We start from the raw sequence: 15,363 nt of genomic DNA on the forward strand, positions 1-15,363 counted from the left end.
GCTCCGGGTGCCGCTGCGGGCGGCACGAGCAGGGCGAAGCGGCGCGGCGTCGGGCGGGCCCTCAGGGCCGACCTGCGGAGAGAGAGGACAGCGGTGAGTGCGCCCGCCGCGCCACGTGACCCGCCGCGCGACGGAGAGGCGGCCAATCGCGCGCGGCGTTGCAGCGGCGCTCTGGGCGGCGAGCCAATGGCGTGGGCCGTCTTATGAAAGGTCGCGCCTGTCAGACGCTCGCCGCCGCCGCCGCCGCCGCGCCGGGCACAGCAGCGCGGGACGCGCCGAGCGCCGCCGCCTTCGCCCCCTCCCGCCGGGGCTCCGGGCCGGGTTCCCCCGTCCGTACCGCTGGGCCCGCACCCGGCGCTTAAGCGGCGCCCGTCCGGGGCGGCGGCGCGCGGTCCCCGCGGCCTTCAAGCGCCGCCGTGCAGCGCCTTCCACACGGTGCGCTCCGACGGGAGAGCGAATCCACGAGGAGCCCCGAGCCGGGGCGCGACGCAGCACGGCGGACCCGCACGGCGCCGCGGCAACGGCGGGGAGCGACGTGGGACGTCCTGCCCCCAATCCGCGCCAAACGCTCATGTGCACGGGGAGAAGCGCCGCGCGTCCTCTATGCGCCAAAGCCGAAGCCAGGTCAAAGCCACGCCGTGCCGAGCTCGTCCCGGCCAGGAAAGAAAGCTACGCACGAAGGCAAGGCGGCGGATTACAGAGCGAAAGCAGATGAGAGCCCCGCTCTGCGGCGGCAACAAATCCGGTGACGCTCAGGAAGCGGCGCGATTCGCCCCCAGAGCTGCGGCACGCGCTCTCTTAGCGGCCGGAGCGGCCGCCGCCCGCAGGAAAACGCTGCAGGCCGGGCCGGGCCCAAGTGGGGCTGCACGCACGGCGCTGAGCTTCGCCCTGCGCTCTGCCGCCCCGAGCAGGGCAGTTCCGAGGAGCTGGGCCGCCCCACAGGGAAATCGTCTGAATGAGAAGAAATCCTGTCTGCGCAGTTTCTTGAAGAAAAGACGCTTTGTTGGACTTTGTTATCTACCCGAAAGCAGCCAGAAACGACAGCCTTTAAAGCAATCCTCTGGCAGGAACAAAAACCGCTCCGGGCCAGCGGCGCGTGCTCAGTTCTCCACTAAACAAACTGGAGGAAACCCTCGGCACACAATTACAACTTTTGATTTGCATAAACTGTGCTCCTATCACTTTGAAATTCTCCTGTGATATTCCAAGCCAACAAAGCAGTCACCTGGCGAGCCTCAAATCCTAAAGGATACCATCGTCTCTGAGAAACCAGCAGGCCCATAAGATGTCGCTTTGGAGGTGTCTGCACTCAGCTGGGAAACGCTGCAACAAGTCCAGAGGGCAAAAGTGGCTGTGAGGGAGCACGGGGCAGAATGGATGCACATCTTTGTGATTTACCTACGGGCTGTCCCTACCGCAGGAGAACTTCACACACGCACAGGCCATGTGGAACTGCTTTTTTTTTTTTTTTTTTTCCCCCAGATGTTTTGCCACTTGTGCTGGGACTGCCAAGGTATAACTTTGTATTCACTGAGAAAAATAAATACAAGTGGTGAAAACAAAGTTTGAAACATCAAAAGCAAATAAGGAGGCTATTCTCAGAAAGGGCAGAAGCAGAAGTAGGCTAAGTAACACTGAGCAGTCATTCCTTAAGGGGGTAATGGAGATGATTCAGTTGTCTGCTGAGCTGGGTCGATGAAAATTATTAAGAAACAGCTTCAAAAAATCAATGAAATTGCAATCTGAAAATGCCCAACAGAAAAAGGAGCACATGGTTACAGTGTTCTGCTTAAATGGGTCCGGTTTTTATTACTTCCCGTTGTTTCTATAAGGACATGTTGTGCAGTGGGGTTAACGATGCTCTCTTCCTCTTCGTTACAGTCCTTGACACAGCAGCAAGGCGCTGGAAGTGGCTCTGCAGGAGCCATTGTTTTCACTCTTCCTGTAAGGGGATGGCTGGACATTCCTGTCTTCTCTATCTCAACTCACACATGTCTCTTAAAGAAAGAGGTGCAAGGCTGCATGATCAGAACGAGCAACGATAACAGCACGGCAGTGACGGGCGCTATTTTTGTGCTCACAGAAAGTGGAAGCTGCAAAAGGAGTCTCAGTGACACGGGAACTGTCAGTGAGAGCAGATAATTACACAACATGGATCCATCCTCATGACAATGACTCTAATGAGATAGGAAGTGGGATAAAATCAATATCCTATTTACACTGTCAGTACAGTTCAAAGCCTGAAATTGCCAAATAGCTGCCTTTTAAATAAAGAAATACAGAAATTACCAACTGCCTTAGAGTATTTTCAAAACTCCTCTGCCAAATGCAAAGTTTACCAATAACATATCTCAGCATAACATTTGGAAAAGATGCGGCAGTTATTCATGGCACAACTGAGGGCTGCAATTATAGCACCATCATAAAATTAAGCCGAAACAATGAGCTAATTAACATCTTGGCCACCTAACAGCGAAGGATCGGTTAAAGAGAAACATCCTCTAGTCAACTCCGCTGCTGAACAAGCGCCCTGTATTGCACCCACAAAACCACTCTCCGTGATATCAGGGCAGCAGGCACAGCCAAAGGGATGCTGCTCCCCAGTGCTTCTGTGTTCACTCATTACAGCTGCAGCGAGGGAACCGCCAGCCACACGCTGCTCCTCGAGATGCATCTCAGAGCCCCTCACCCGGCAGCGACTCACAGCCCTGTCAACTGCAGACACATCAGCACTAAACTGCACAGCAAGTCCCACACCGAGATTGTGAGATACCAGCCAACATTACTGTAAGGTCACTGACAACCCAGATATTCTGCATAAGATACATGTTTTGCTGGTTGTAATGCTGGGAGCGGTGTTTTAAAGGCTATTTCCGTGAGGGTCTTGCTGTGGCAGTAGTGGGAAGGCAGCACAACCCCAGAGCTCAGGGGGCTTCCAGGCAGCGCCCCTCTGATGCCTTTGTCCCATGTACAGTTTCAGCACAGCCACCTCAAAGCAGCATTACACCTGAACTGAATGCATCCAGCTTGGTGCAAGAAGCCTGGATGAATAATGAAGAGGTAATATCACAAAGAAAGTGCCCCCAGGAGTGCATCCATCACTGCCTCGTGCAGAAATAAGGTGTTTTTTCTGACATCAGTTCTCCAAGATGTATATCCCTCATCAAACTGCAACCTGATTCCTACCAGCAGTCAGGGCCATTCCTGTACCAACGTACAAAGCTCATAGCTAGTCTTGTCTTAATTTACACTAATGTTATTTTCCAGCCAGGGAATCGTACTGCAAAGTCCATAAACTTTGAAAAAAGTTTAAAAAGCCCCTTTTCCTCAAGGAGCAACTCTAAATAAAATACATCAGGATAAAGAAATATGACTGATGAACATTTTTTTTGTATTCGTTGTTCAATCTCCTTTACAAAACTGGTAATAGTTCTCATTATTTGAAAGCATTAGATGGATGCGTACTCATAAGTGAAAACAAGAAAAGGTCAGGCTGCCTCTTGTCCAGCAGGAAGGACTGCTGTGCGTTCAATCCATCGCTATTGATTGATGTATTACAAAGCACTCACATGTCCAACATTAAAATTGCAGAAGTTGTTCCTGGTAGTAAAAGCTTACCGACGTGATTATTCCTTCACCACAGCATTTACACTGTATGTTACAAATAGGAAGTCCTGCACTTTCCTGGGATTTATGGGGGAATTTAAGCCATGCAATAAGCATGACACTTCCCAAGCAAGTCTAAAAACAAGCTTTATACTAAAAAAAAACCCCAGTGATCTACCTTAAAATGCTGAGAGCTACACCACAAATTGAAACAACCAGAAACTGTAATAACCAGAAGCTCTACTCCAAAACCGAAAGTGATCAACTGTATCAACTGTTCAACTGTGCACTTCCAAAAGGCAAAATGCTACTTACAACCAGGCTCTTGCACATTAAGACATTCTCTCTGACCAGCTACAGACCAAAAGGCCGACTGCATTCGGGAAGCAGGGATGGGCGCGTTGGCCATGAAGGGTCTGGAGCACAATTCTTACGGGAGCGGCTGAAGGCACGGCGATGGTTCTGTCTGGAGGAGGCGTGCGGCCCGGCCGCCCCTGTGCCCGCAGCTGTGGGATGCAGGGCTGTGGGTGCAGGTGGTGAGGAAGGAGCTGTGGGTACTTCTGCTTTCAGCACAGCTTCCACCCGGACAGCCCGGCCACTCGTGCAGAGCTGCGGGGAGCAGCGGTGACACTGCGGCCATCGCACGCCTCTGCCAAAGCACGAGAAAGCACTGCGAGCTGCTCCCATGTCTGCTGCCAGGCCCAGAAAGCCAACCAGCTCTCTTTCCCAAAGGATCTCACGTCCAAAATAGAGTAGTTTCTATTTTTTATCACACTGCGACCTTACATTTGATTTATGTCAGGCATATCCTGCTGGTGTTGTAAAAACTCGTACAACCCATACGCTGAACCTAAAATGACATACTTGCACTACATACGTAAAAATAAAGGTCCCTTCCAACTCAAATCATTCTGTGACAAAAATCCAAACCGTATGGTTTGTCCCCACCTGAGGTGCCTGTGGCAGCTCTTGTGAACCACGCAAGAGCAGAGCGGTGCGGGTAGGAGGCAGAGCCAGGTGTAGGGGAGCCTTCCTTGACTCCACAGAGATGCCTACAGACAGTGCTCGGGGCACACACTCTGATGTGGTTCCCTCTGAACAGCCTCACACCAGCTCAGAGCCATGCCTTTGGGTAGCAGAAGCTCTGATCAGTCAACAACATCAAGAAATGGCTATGCTTTATTCTGGGAAAGAAGCGAAACACCTTTGAGACCTTCTTAAAATCAATTTGCTAGAATTATTGTTACGTTTGCTCACCCTGAAGGATGACATTCCTTCACTGGCATCACCAACACCAACAGCTCACCAACAGCTCTGCACAGCACACTGCAGCGCTGCCTTTACACCAACACGGTACCTGCAAACAGCTTCTGCACAGCTTGAAGGAAAACAAAGTAGTTTTGACACTTACCATGACAAAAGACAATGCTTACAAGTCATAGAGAACAAGAACACAAAAAACTCACAGCAATAATTCTGTCACTCAGGCAAAAAATGAGTGAAAAAAGTTCAAGTCACTGTATATGAGCTGCCACCATTGAAAGAAGGAACAGGGCTGCATGTGCTTGCACAAAAAGCAGGCTGGCAAAAAGTCCTTTAAGGAAGACATCTGCAGATAACAAAGCAGTGGTGGGCAGCCAGAGATTTTCCAGGGACCTCCTCCACACAGACCCAGGCAGCAGAGCCCCCACACCTGGAGAACACCGCACACAGAGCAGCACAGAGCCGTGGTCCCACTCTGCCTGCACTGCTGCCTTCTGTTGTCACTGCTTGGGAAAGGGATCCCAAAGTCAACTTTGGTTCTGCCTCCTTATTGGGCACCGAAGGGCTCCCATACAGAACCCTACAGACAGGATTACCCTATAGACAGGAATTACCCACAGACAGGAACGCTGTCTAGGCACTAATAAAGCTTCCAAATATGGGAAGAAGCTATTTTTTTCTTTTTTTTTTTTCTTTTTTTTCCTTTTTTTCTCCAGCTTCTGAGAGTCACAGAAAAAATACTATGGTTTATTTGTGCGAAGGAAGCTGCACCGTGTTTATCAGCCTGCGTGGCTGGCAGGAGCTCTGCCATGGAAACCAGCTGGCACGCCGTGCTGCAGCCGCAGGGCCGGGGCTGCCGGGCTCAGCAGGCAGGAGCTGGGCACCGGCCCTCGGAGCGCGTGCAGATAAGGGGCCGTCTGGGGATGGGGCTCTGCCCTTTCTTTTTCTGCGGTGAATCCAGGCCTAACACTTCAGCCTCTCAACCTGCTTGGAAATCCTGACAGATCTGTCTGTGTCATTGAGCCCTCAAAGCCTGAAACCTCCACGGGAAGGGGATGTAGGAGCTTGCGGGCCGGGGGTTTGCCCAGACCCACAAATGCACTGAGCTCACTTCCCCTACAGCAGCCAGGTACCGAGAGAGGAGCGCTCCTCCGCAGCAAGGCCACGCAGCAGCAGTGACCCCGTGCCACCGGGCACACGCAGCCCACACAGCCCCAGGACACGAGCACAGGAGCCTGTGGCCGTGCAGCGTGCTGTGGCCGTGCTGGCGCTCTGTGCCTGCGCTGCCTTTTTTAGCAGAGTGAATTCCCACTAAGTTCTCTGGAAGCAGGCTGGGCCTGGAGCCCAGACACGGCCTGGCTTCCTGAGCCCTTACTCACCCGGCACAGCCCCACGCCCTCCCCCGGTGCAGCACGTGGGCAGCGGTGCCGTGCCCTGCTCCCGACCGTGGGCATGCTGCTTGGGGGCTGCCTGACCCGTGGGCACCACTGGGCTCCTCTGGCAAACACGAACTCCCAAAAGGCCACCCGAGCTGGGGACTGTTAGTTACGTTTGCAACATTTCACTTTTCCTTCCAAGAAATACCTGCTTTAAGTTCAGCCCAAGGCGCGTTGTGCTTTGCCTGATGCTCCATGGCTGCCTCATGACTTATGACAGTGTTATCATCACTGGGCTTAACAAACAGGGAGGATAAGTCTATTAATCTTCTGAAACACAACCGGTCCGCAACTGTAGAAACAAAACATCTTACCATGAGATACACAAAATGTGGCACAGTGAGATAAGGGGAAATGCAGTGTGCACTCCTCCGTTTTCTCCACGTGACTGCAAGCAAAGCTCTCTGTACAAACCAACTCTAAACACAACACTGATGACAAGTATGTAAGTGAAAAAATGTTTGTTTTATGGCAAGTATATAAGTGAGAAATTCCCCCTTCCAACAAAAGCCCCCACCCAGGCAGGCAGTGAGCTGTACCTCCAGCAGAAACACCCCGCACATACTGAGATTCCAGCCACCACCTGTAAGCTCAGACAGAACTGACAGGCAAGGCACATGCAGCTGGGCTGGCAACCCAGTGCTATCTGAAGCCTCACTTTTCCAAACGTCAAATGACATAAAATTCTGATTCTAGGCTGTCTGAGGCTGCAGAAAGCACACACAGCTCAGGGTTACCCCATCCCAGCTTCCCGTTTTCTGTGCAATCTGCAGATTCTAATGCAAATTCACTCTGAGTGCACTCAGCATCCCAGGGCCATCAGTATGGTTCTATCTTATAAGCTGCTCCTGCTTCTAATTGGTAACAAACAGCAATTCAAGCTGCATTAGTGGATGCTTAGACCCAGTGAGAAGAAACAGATGAGATCCACAGCAGACGTTTTGCTTTTACAGTACATTAAAAAGAGTTTCCAGTGCTATATAAATAAGGATATTTCAGATGAAGATGCTCTTTTGTAACAATGCAACATGCACACATAACTCAAACCATGAGCAATTTCAGCACATAGCAGCTGACAGCATGCAGACATGCACAAACCAGACATGCAGCCAAAGGGATGGCAGCTCTGCCCTGGGGCTGGGCTCACCCGGAGCCGGCCCACACCGAACCTCATGGAGTGCAGCCGGCTGCTGGGAGCCCAGCTGAGCCCTGCCAGGACGCTCCCAGCTTCAGGCACCAGAAGTGCACTGCACTGTCTCACAAGCTGCTCAGGCCTCACGACTGTGGTGAGCTTCTGAGTGCCCTTCTCCTGCCCTGCTAAGTGCTCCAAGCTCTCACTGACACCGATGGGAATTACAGCGGTACATGCTCACTGCAGAGCGGGTAGCAATAAAAAAGCACTCAGATGTTTTTCTTTTGGTAAATAATTATGGGCCAGTAGGAAGGAAATGTTGTTTACTTTGCTGCATTAGTTGGGAAACTAAGTTTACAATAGATAATTATTAATAAAAATCTGAGGACGCTGCTCCCCAAGGGCGGTGGGGACCACAACATGCAGCATGGAGCACTTCCTGCCCCTGCTGTGCATGCAGCACTGCAGCAGGAGGTGCCAGGGCTCACCGTCCTCACAGGCATCCCTGCATGGTTGCTACCTCTGCATTAAACCTGAGCAAGCAGAATAAAGTGAGTCCTTGAGGGAAACAAAAATAGAGAGGATGCCATGATGCAAAACAGCGCAGCTTGGACACTGTACAGAGGGCACAGAACAAGAGGTTTATCAGCCCTCTGCAAATCTCTTGCAAGATGGACTGCAGTCCTTTGCATTGCATTACTGACCTCAGTACCATCTTCTCTGCTTCAAAAGCACAGGGCAGCACATCTGCAGTGCTCCCTGGGCAGCACACCGAGCAAGCTGTACAGCCCTCCAGACAGGGCAGGGCTTAAAGGAAGGCAAGAAAATCATTCACTGCCCTCAAACGCTTGGCCAGGGCGTGATATTTGTCACCAGGGTGTCAGCTAATTCAACCCTTGGCCACTCCATAGGAATTGGAATGAAGATGAACTCCTTAATTGTTGCTGAGCATCACCAGCAAATGATGAACAGTATCTTAGTCTTAACAAGGTGTCAGAGTGCCAGAATTTGAGAGATGGAACACCACAAAACAGAGCTAACCTTTCCCCAGAACTGAAAATGAAACTCTGAACTTCGGTTGGAACAGCTCAGTTCACACCCACTTATTTTTACCTTCCTTACTTAGTTTTCCCAAAGCACAGTGAACCAACTGCCTGACACTCCCAGCCCGACGAACATCAGCAGCGAACCCCGAGCCTTTCCCATGCAATCCCAGGGCCAGAAGAGGCTGCTGGCTGCCTCGCGTCCCACTGCACGGCCACTCACACCTTCAGCTCAGCACTGTGTCTCCTTGGCCCGGCCAATGCACGCTCACAGCACCGCACGCCGACTGCCGCCACACGGGAAGGAAACGTCCTCTGGCCGCGTTTACCCACAGAGCCTTTGCACGCAGCCTGTTCTGAGTGACTGTTATGACTCCTCCAGCAGTTAGATAATCGTACAGAAGAGAAATTTAATACTAAAACTCTCTGCTTCCACTAGCTAAAGTGATCTGTTAGTGCTCCTGAAGACGGATCCTATCCGTGGCCCCGTTGCTCACAGGACCCAAAGCCGTGCCCTTTGCTGCTGTGAGGGTGAGGAGCGCGGCTGCCCACCAGGAGCTCTGTGTGCAGGGCAGCAATCAGTCTGGCCCTGCTGTGCCTGCAGGAGGCTTCCAGGGCACCACACTGAGCACACGGCTCTCCTTCACGCAGCCCGATGCACCTCACAGCGCTTCGCAGGGAGCGAACTCAAAGGGGGATCTGCTGGGAAAAGAGGAAATGACAGCACTGCTGCACAGTGCGAAATGCCAGCGCTGTGGGGTGGCATACAGACACGACTCCACCTGTGGCAGCTGATGGCGGCTCTTACAGGACAGCTTCCGTGCTGCTCTGTGCCTCAGGTGAGCTACAAAGTGCTCACACACCACTCTGCTTTGCCCATCCATCCCACTGCCTCACTCCAAACCAGTACCTTTGGGCTCAGACCCTACCCTGCCCTTCAAAATACACTTAATTGAAAAACGATGGCTTTAAGCAAATAACACAGTAAATAAGCCTGTGGCTTTCCCTCTGATACATCAGACCAAAAAACATGCTGTCTGCACATCCTCCCTCAACAAGGAAACAGTGGTTGCACAGCCCTGTATTTTAGTTGGCATGTAAGCCAGGTACATGTCACAATTACCATAAATCTACACATACGACGCACAAGGTGGCATGTTTTCAAAATGTTCTCAAGTCTAGAGATGACTTGGTTATAACGCTACAAATTGCCACCGCTTTTTGTCTGCATTAAGCCTAGCAAGGCAGCCCTGGGGCCCAGCAGCCCGGCCCTGGCACACGAGGAGCCCAGCATCACCTGGCAGCACGCGGCCTTGCACCCTGCGCAGGCACACGGGACGCCCGGTGCCGCTGCTCTGCCAGCGCTGGGTCCCCCGGCCCCGCAGTAACAGCCCCGCACCGCCGTTAGCGTAGCGTTACACAGAGAGCCTCCTCCTCAGCGCCCTGGGATGCAGTGCGATGGCAGAGACCCTTTTTAAATGCTGTACCCAATAAGCAGTCCAGCCACTTAATGCATTATTAATTTTTACATCGCTCTTTCCCGTCGCAGCTCCTCGTTAAAGCCGCTCTCACGGTTCCATTTCGTCTCCTTCTCTATTTGACACCTGTGTCCCGCTGCCGCCAAACGCTCCCTCGAAGCCGCCGCCCCGCGTCTCCCTGAGCTGCCCACCCCTGCGCTTTCCCCTTCCGCACACCGGCCTTTCACCTCCCGGCCAGCCCCCAGCTGCAAAGCGGAGCTCCAAATTCAGCCCCCTCTCCCCCCCCCCCCTCCCCCCACCCCAAACACACGCAGAGAAAGAAAAAAAGGGAAAAAAAAACAACAACAAAGGAACAGCCAAGAGGCTCCGTCCGCCCCAGCTGACACTGAACGCCCCGAAGCGCGGAGCGGGCGCACCGAGCGCGCCACGTGCCCGGCGCCGACAGCCGCGCAGCCACCCGAGGCCGCTCGGAGCCCCGCAGCGCCCCGCGGCTCCGCGCCCGGGCAGGGCTCGGCCCGGCGGCCTCCGGCACTGCGCGGCACCCCCTTCCGGCCCTCCGCCGCCTCCCGCCGCCCTCCTCTCGCGGCCCCTCGGCGCCCGCCCCGCACTAGGCCGCGGGCGAGGCGCAGTGGCGCGCCGAGCCGCACGGCGCTCACCTCTCGCTCGTCCCCGCGGCGGCCCGGCGCGGCCGAGCGCCCGCTGCATGGCGGCGGCGGCACGGGCTCCCCGCGAGGCCCCGGCCCCAGCGCCCGGCTTCCGCCGCCGCCCCCGCCCGCCCGGAAGCGCGGCCCGAGGGGGGCCCGGGCCCCGCAGTCTCCCCGCTCCGCTCCCCCGCCCGCCCCGCTCACCTCGGGCCTCGGGCGGCCCCCGGGCACCGGGCGGGAGGCGGCGGCGCTGCTGGCGGCGGAGCGGCGCGGAGCGGCCTGCCTCATCCCCGGCGGGCCCGCGCGCCCCGGTGCCTCATGAGTCACGGTGCCGGAGCCGCCGAGCACACGTGCGCGGCCCCGCGCGGCCGCCTCCGGCTTCGGGAGGGGAAGGAGGAGGCGGGGGGTGGGGGGGGCGGCGGCGGTGGAAGCGGCTCCGCGCAGCGCCCGCCTCGGGCCGGGCCGGGCCCCGCGCTGCCGAGCGGGCGGCGAACCTGGAGCGGCTCCGCGCCGTGCGCCGCCCGCGGGAACGAAGCGCCGCGCGCCCTTCGCTCTACCCCGCCATCCCGGCCCGGGGCTCCTCTCGGGGTTCCGCTCCGTGGCGAGCGGTGCTCGGCCCTGCGAGGAGCGGAACGGGGCTCCTCTGGAGACATCGCCTCCGGTCGCACGGAACCCAAACGGTGTTCAAGAGCCGTGGTGAGGTGGCTCTGTTGGACGCGGCTCAGTGGGCACGGTGGGATGGGTTGGGGTTGGACCTGGTGATTTTTTTCCAACCTTATCGATTGTGCTATAACATTCCCCAGAACGAGTTGCAGGACCGCACACTCAGGCACAACGTGAACATGTCCCTTTGCACGAGGCTCATCTTCACACCCCAAAATCCATCACCATCACTTGCAAAACGACGTGGGGAACTGGAGGGCAGAGGCATCCCATGAGCACAGAGCAGCCTGCAGCACGCAGCCTGATGCCACCAGCATGGCCCCAGGAGGAGCATTGTGCAGGGAGAGCTGGGGTGGTTCTGCAAAGCCAGGGCTGGAAGGGTGGCAGCAATCTCCCAAGGTTTAAAGAAAGCACAAAGAGCAAGAACCTTGTCTCTGTGGTGCAGAAAACAAGGCGAAAGTCGTAAACTGCTCTAAGAGAGAATCAGGCTGGACTTAGAGACAAAAGAGCCAAGGATACCAGGCCCGGGGCGAGGAGCAGCTCAGTACGCCGGGTCTGCTCTGGGAGTCAAGTGACCCCTGTGGCCCCTCTTGCAGGTTTACCCCCGACTCCACCAGGGTTTGTGCTTTTGGAGCTGTCCTCATACAAGAGCAGCCTGCTCCAGCCCCGGGGCTTACAGCGTACCTCTGATGGCTTTCATTCACAGAGGTTTTTTTGTCCTTTTCCATAAAATATTCACATCTTTGAAAATTATGTTTTTTGGTTGCCTACTTTGTGTTTTGCTTTTTAAATAAAATCAGTGGCAGAATTCTCTGTCTTTTGATTTCCAAAATCTCACAAATATGTGTACCGATTCCAGCTGTATGCTTTAAGGTTTTGTATCCTATGAAACACCGATATACTGATAATACGAACTGCATTCTAATGGATACATGCATACACTTTCCAAAATCTCACTTTCAGTTACGCATCTGTCCTCAAACCTCATACTTCTGTTTTCTCCCAGAGGGACCCACCAGCCCCCAGTAGTGCAGCTGTGGGGCAGCCAGCCCTATCTGCGCCTGTGCTGCTGGCTGTGCTGTGCTGCAGCCATGCTGGGCCATTCTCCCAGCCCTGCTCTGCTCAGTGTTGGGCGCAGGCGCAGCTCGCCCAGCTGCCAGCATGGCCCCAGCCCCAGCAGGAACCAAGGTTTTGGCAGGAAGTTTCCACAGAAGCTGCAACTGCTTTTAGAAACAGAGAGCATTACAGGCGGCCACAGCTCCACCTCCACAGAGCTTCTCTTTTCAAAATTAGTTTGTCAAATAAGTGAATGTTCACTGTAAGAGTCCTGTTCTGTGACAGCGTTTTTCACACTATGCCAAAAACCCAGTGATGCCTGTGGAAAAGTGTATTTTTGAGGTCCCCTCCCTGTTACACACCGGTCTGTGGCCCATGGGGTCTGCAGCACGAGCTGGCTGCTCACTGGGTACCACGCACTGCAGAAACCAGCACCCCAAAGCTATGGAGGGCTCTGGCTTCCTCATCACTAGGTTTCTCTCAGGCACCAGGAGTGAGGCTTCTTCCTGCCCATCCCCTCCAGCAGCAGACCACCTTCTTCCAATCTTCTTCCTGCTGAACGTACTGAGGTTTGTGGCTCGGACTGAACTGCCTGTTCTGCCCCTCTCATGCTTATCTTTCCCCCCTAAGTCATGTAATTTGTATTTATAATTTTGAACATCACTTGCTATCTAAACCTAGTTGTTTCAGAATGCTTATTTTTACTTTATGAATGGGAAAAAGGAAAAGAAAAAAAAAAGGAGGAGTACTGCAACTGAATTCTGTTTCATTCATTTATAGGTACTGAGCTCCTGTCAAGTTCTGAAGTTTCAAGTGATTCCTCAGAATTACATCCTTTAATCTGTAACAGAATTAGACAAACCACTTTGCTATTTGCTTTGACATTTGTTAGGCTTGGCGACTACAAGAAGGTAAATTTGCCTTTTCCCCAGCTGCACTGGAGCTGAACAAGCAAAGTCAGGTTTGTGAAAGGTGATAACACGCTTTGTGGCTTTCGCGCACAATTCCTTCACTTGGGGGACAAACGATACCTCCTCAGAGATCTGAACTCCGGCTGTTTCCTTCTTAAGGTTTTATGTTCTATTGCACAGCCTGGCATTAATATAATTAACTTTGCTCTTTGTGCGCTCCAATCACAGCACACAACAGACTGCAGCACTGCAGCCCCTCGGGGAAGGACGGCCGCCCTGAGCAGGGCAGGTTGGAAGCTGCCCACATATGGCACCCGAGGAAGCGGAGGCACTTTGCTGACGGGGCCCTGTGGCATTTCTGTTTGCCTGTTTGAGTTTTTCTCATAAAAACTGAATGCTGAAAGGACGTAAAGGAACAATGATTTTCCTTTGAGGAAATTTGCACTTGTGTTTCAAAGAAGCTCAATGTGGATCAGTGCGGACTCGGTGACAATTGCTATCCCATGATATTTGTACCTTTCCCCGACTTACATCCCTCTGCCTGTCACCACATAAAGCGAGGGCACAGATGCAGCACGCAGATAACTTCAGCACTGATTGCACAGCCTTGGTAGTCCCTGGGAATGAGCGCAGTAATGGGCCGTTTGTCCCTCTTCCTGTTTCTGTTCTATCACAAAGGAGTACGTGAGCCTGTTTCCGCTCTATGTGCTTACATCAGTACGCCGGGCATTTGCAAAGCCCTTGTTCTGGTCACAGAGTTTTCTGCATGAACTCTTTGTTGCCCAGATTTCTCTTCATTCACTGCAGTGGGTCAGTGCCTGTAAAAACTGTATTTTCCTCACGCAGAGCTGGCTTTAACAAACAACCTGTGTGTAAGATGTGCGTCCTTACATGGCCCCAGCACGAGGCAAAGCATGGCCAGTGGGGTGCTCACAGCCAGCAGCTGGCATGGCCACCACAAAGCCCTGCTGTCCCCGTGCAGTGCAGCCACCTCCACTCCGCTCATTTCAAGGGCCTTGCCCCAAAGCCGTCACTTGGTTGCACTAACACTTCAGTTTTACTTCAACTCCTGTCATTTTCCCATTTTCATGTAAGATGCACTGACCTGACTGCTGGGTCAGCTCCGGGCTGCCTGGGACCTGCAGCCACCTCAGCTGGCCCACCCCAGCCACCACTGGGACCTGCTACCATTGGGATGTGGCGCTGCTGGAACCTGTCACCACCAGAATCCATCATCGCTGGAACCTGCCCAAAGCAACCTGCCGCTGCTGGCACCTCCCTGTGCTAGAGACTGAGCTCAGAGCACACTCCTCTTTGATAAAGTACAACTCTAGTTTGCTTTATCGTTAGTTTCATGCCTAATTCCTAAGCAATGTGCTCTCTCACTGTATCCTATGATGCATTCATGCTATTTACTATAGGCTTTATAGGTCACAGCAGACCAAACTCTCAAGTCCCAGCCAAAGTATGAAGTACAAGCTCTGCAGTAACACGATGTCCAGGCAGGGCACTGGAAAGAGGAGATTGTAAGGAATTTTCAGGTTCAGGTTATCATCTGGAATACCAAACAGAACGATGGACTAATTACCTTCCAGGCAAACATGGATAAAGAAATATTTCATCGTACGCTCCAGCTTCACACATATTAGAAGAAAAAGCTATAAATTAAATGATGAGGGAAGAAAGAGAAGCATATTGTGTAAACAGAAAAGACATTTCATGGTGTAGAGTCACCATGCTTTGTTACAACAGGAGCACAAAAGAGGAAGCCCTCAGCACCAGGTCCGGCAGTGACTCTGGCAGTGACTCTGGCAGTGAAGCAGGGCTCCGACACCTTGGGACTAAAGGAGCTCCCCAACGCAGCAGCACTGGTGGATGAGAAAGGAGCCCAGAAAGCTGTGCTCAGGCCCACAGACACTCCGTGCTGCACAGCTGGAAGCAGGGCTGTGCCTGCCATAGCAGCGTTCTGCTGCACCCGAGGCACAGTGCACAGAGTATGGCTGCAGCACACAACTCTCAGCACCAAGCCCTCACCTCTCCTTCTGCAAACCAGAACACTGTGCTATGCTGCACACTCAAGGCATGCCTGGTGCCTCCGCTTACACCATCACAAAACAAACCTCCTGTTCTA

The sequence above is a fragment of the Tetrao urogallus genome, assembly GCF_951394365.1.
Source record: "Tetrao urogallus genome assembly, chromosome: 9".
Taxonomy (NCBI): Eukaryota; Metazoa; Chordata; class Aves; order Galliformes; family Phasianidae; genus Tetrao; species Tetrao urogallus.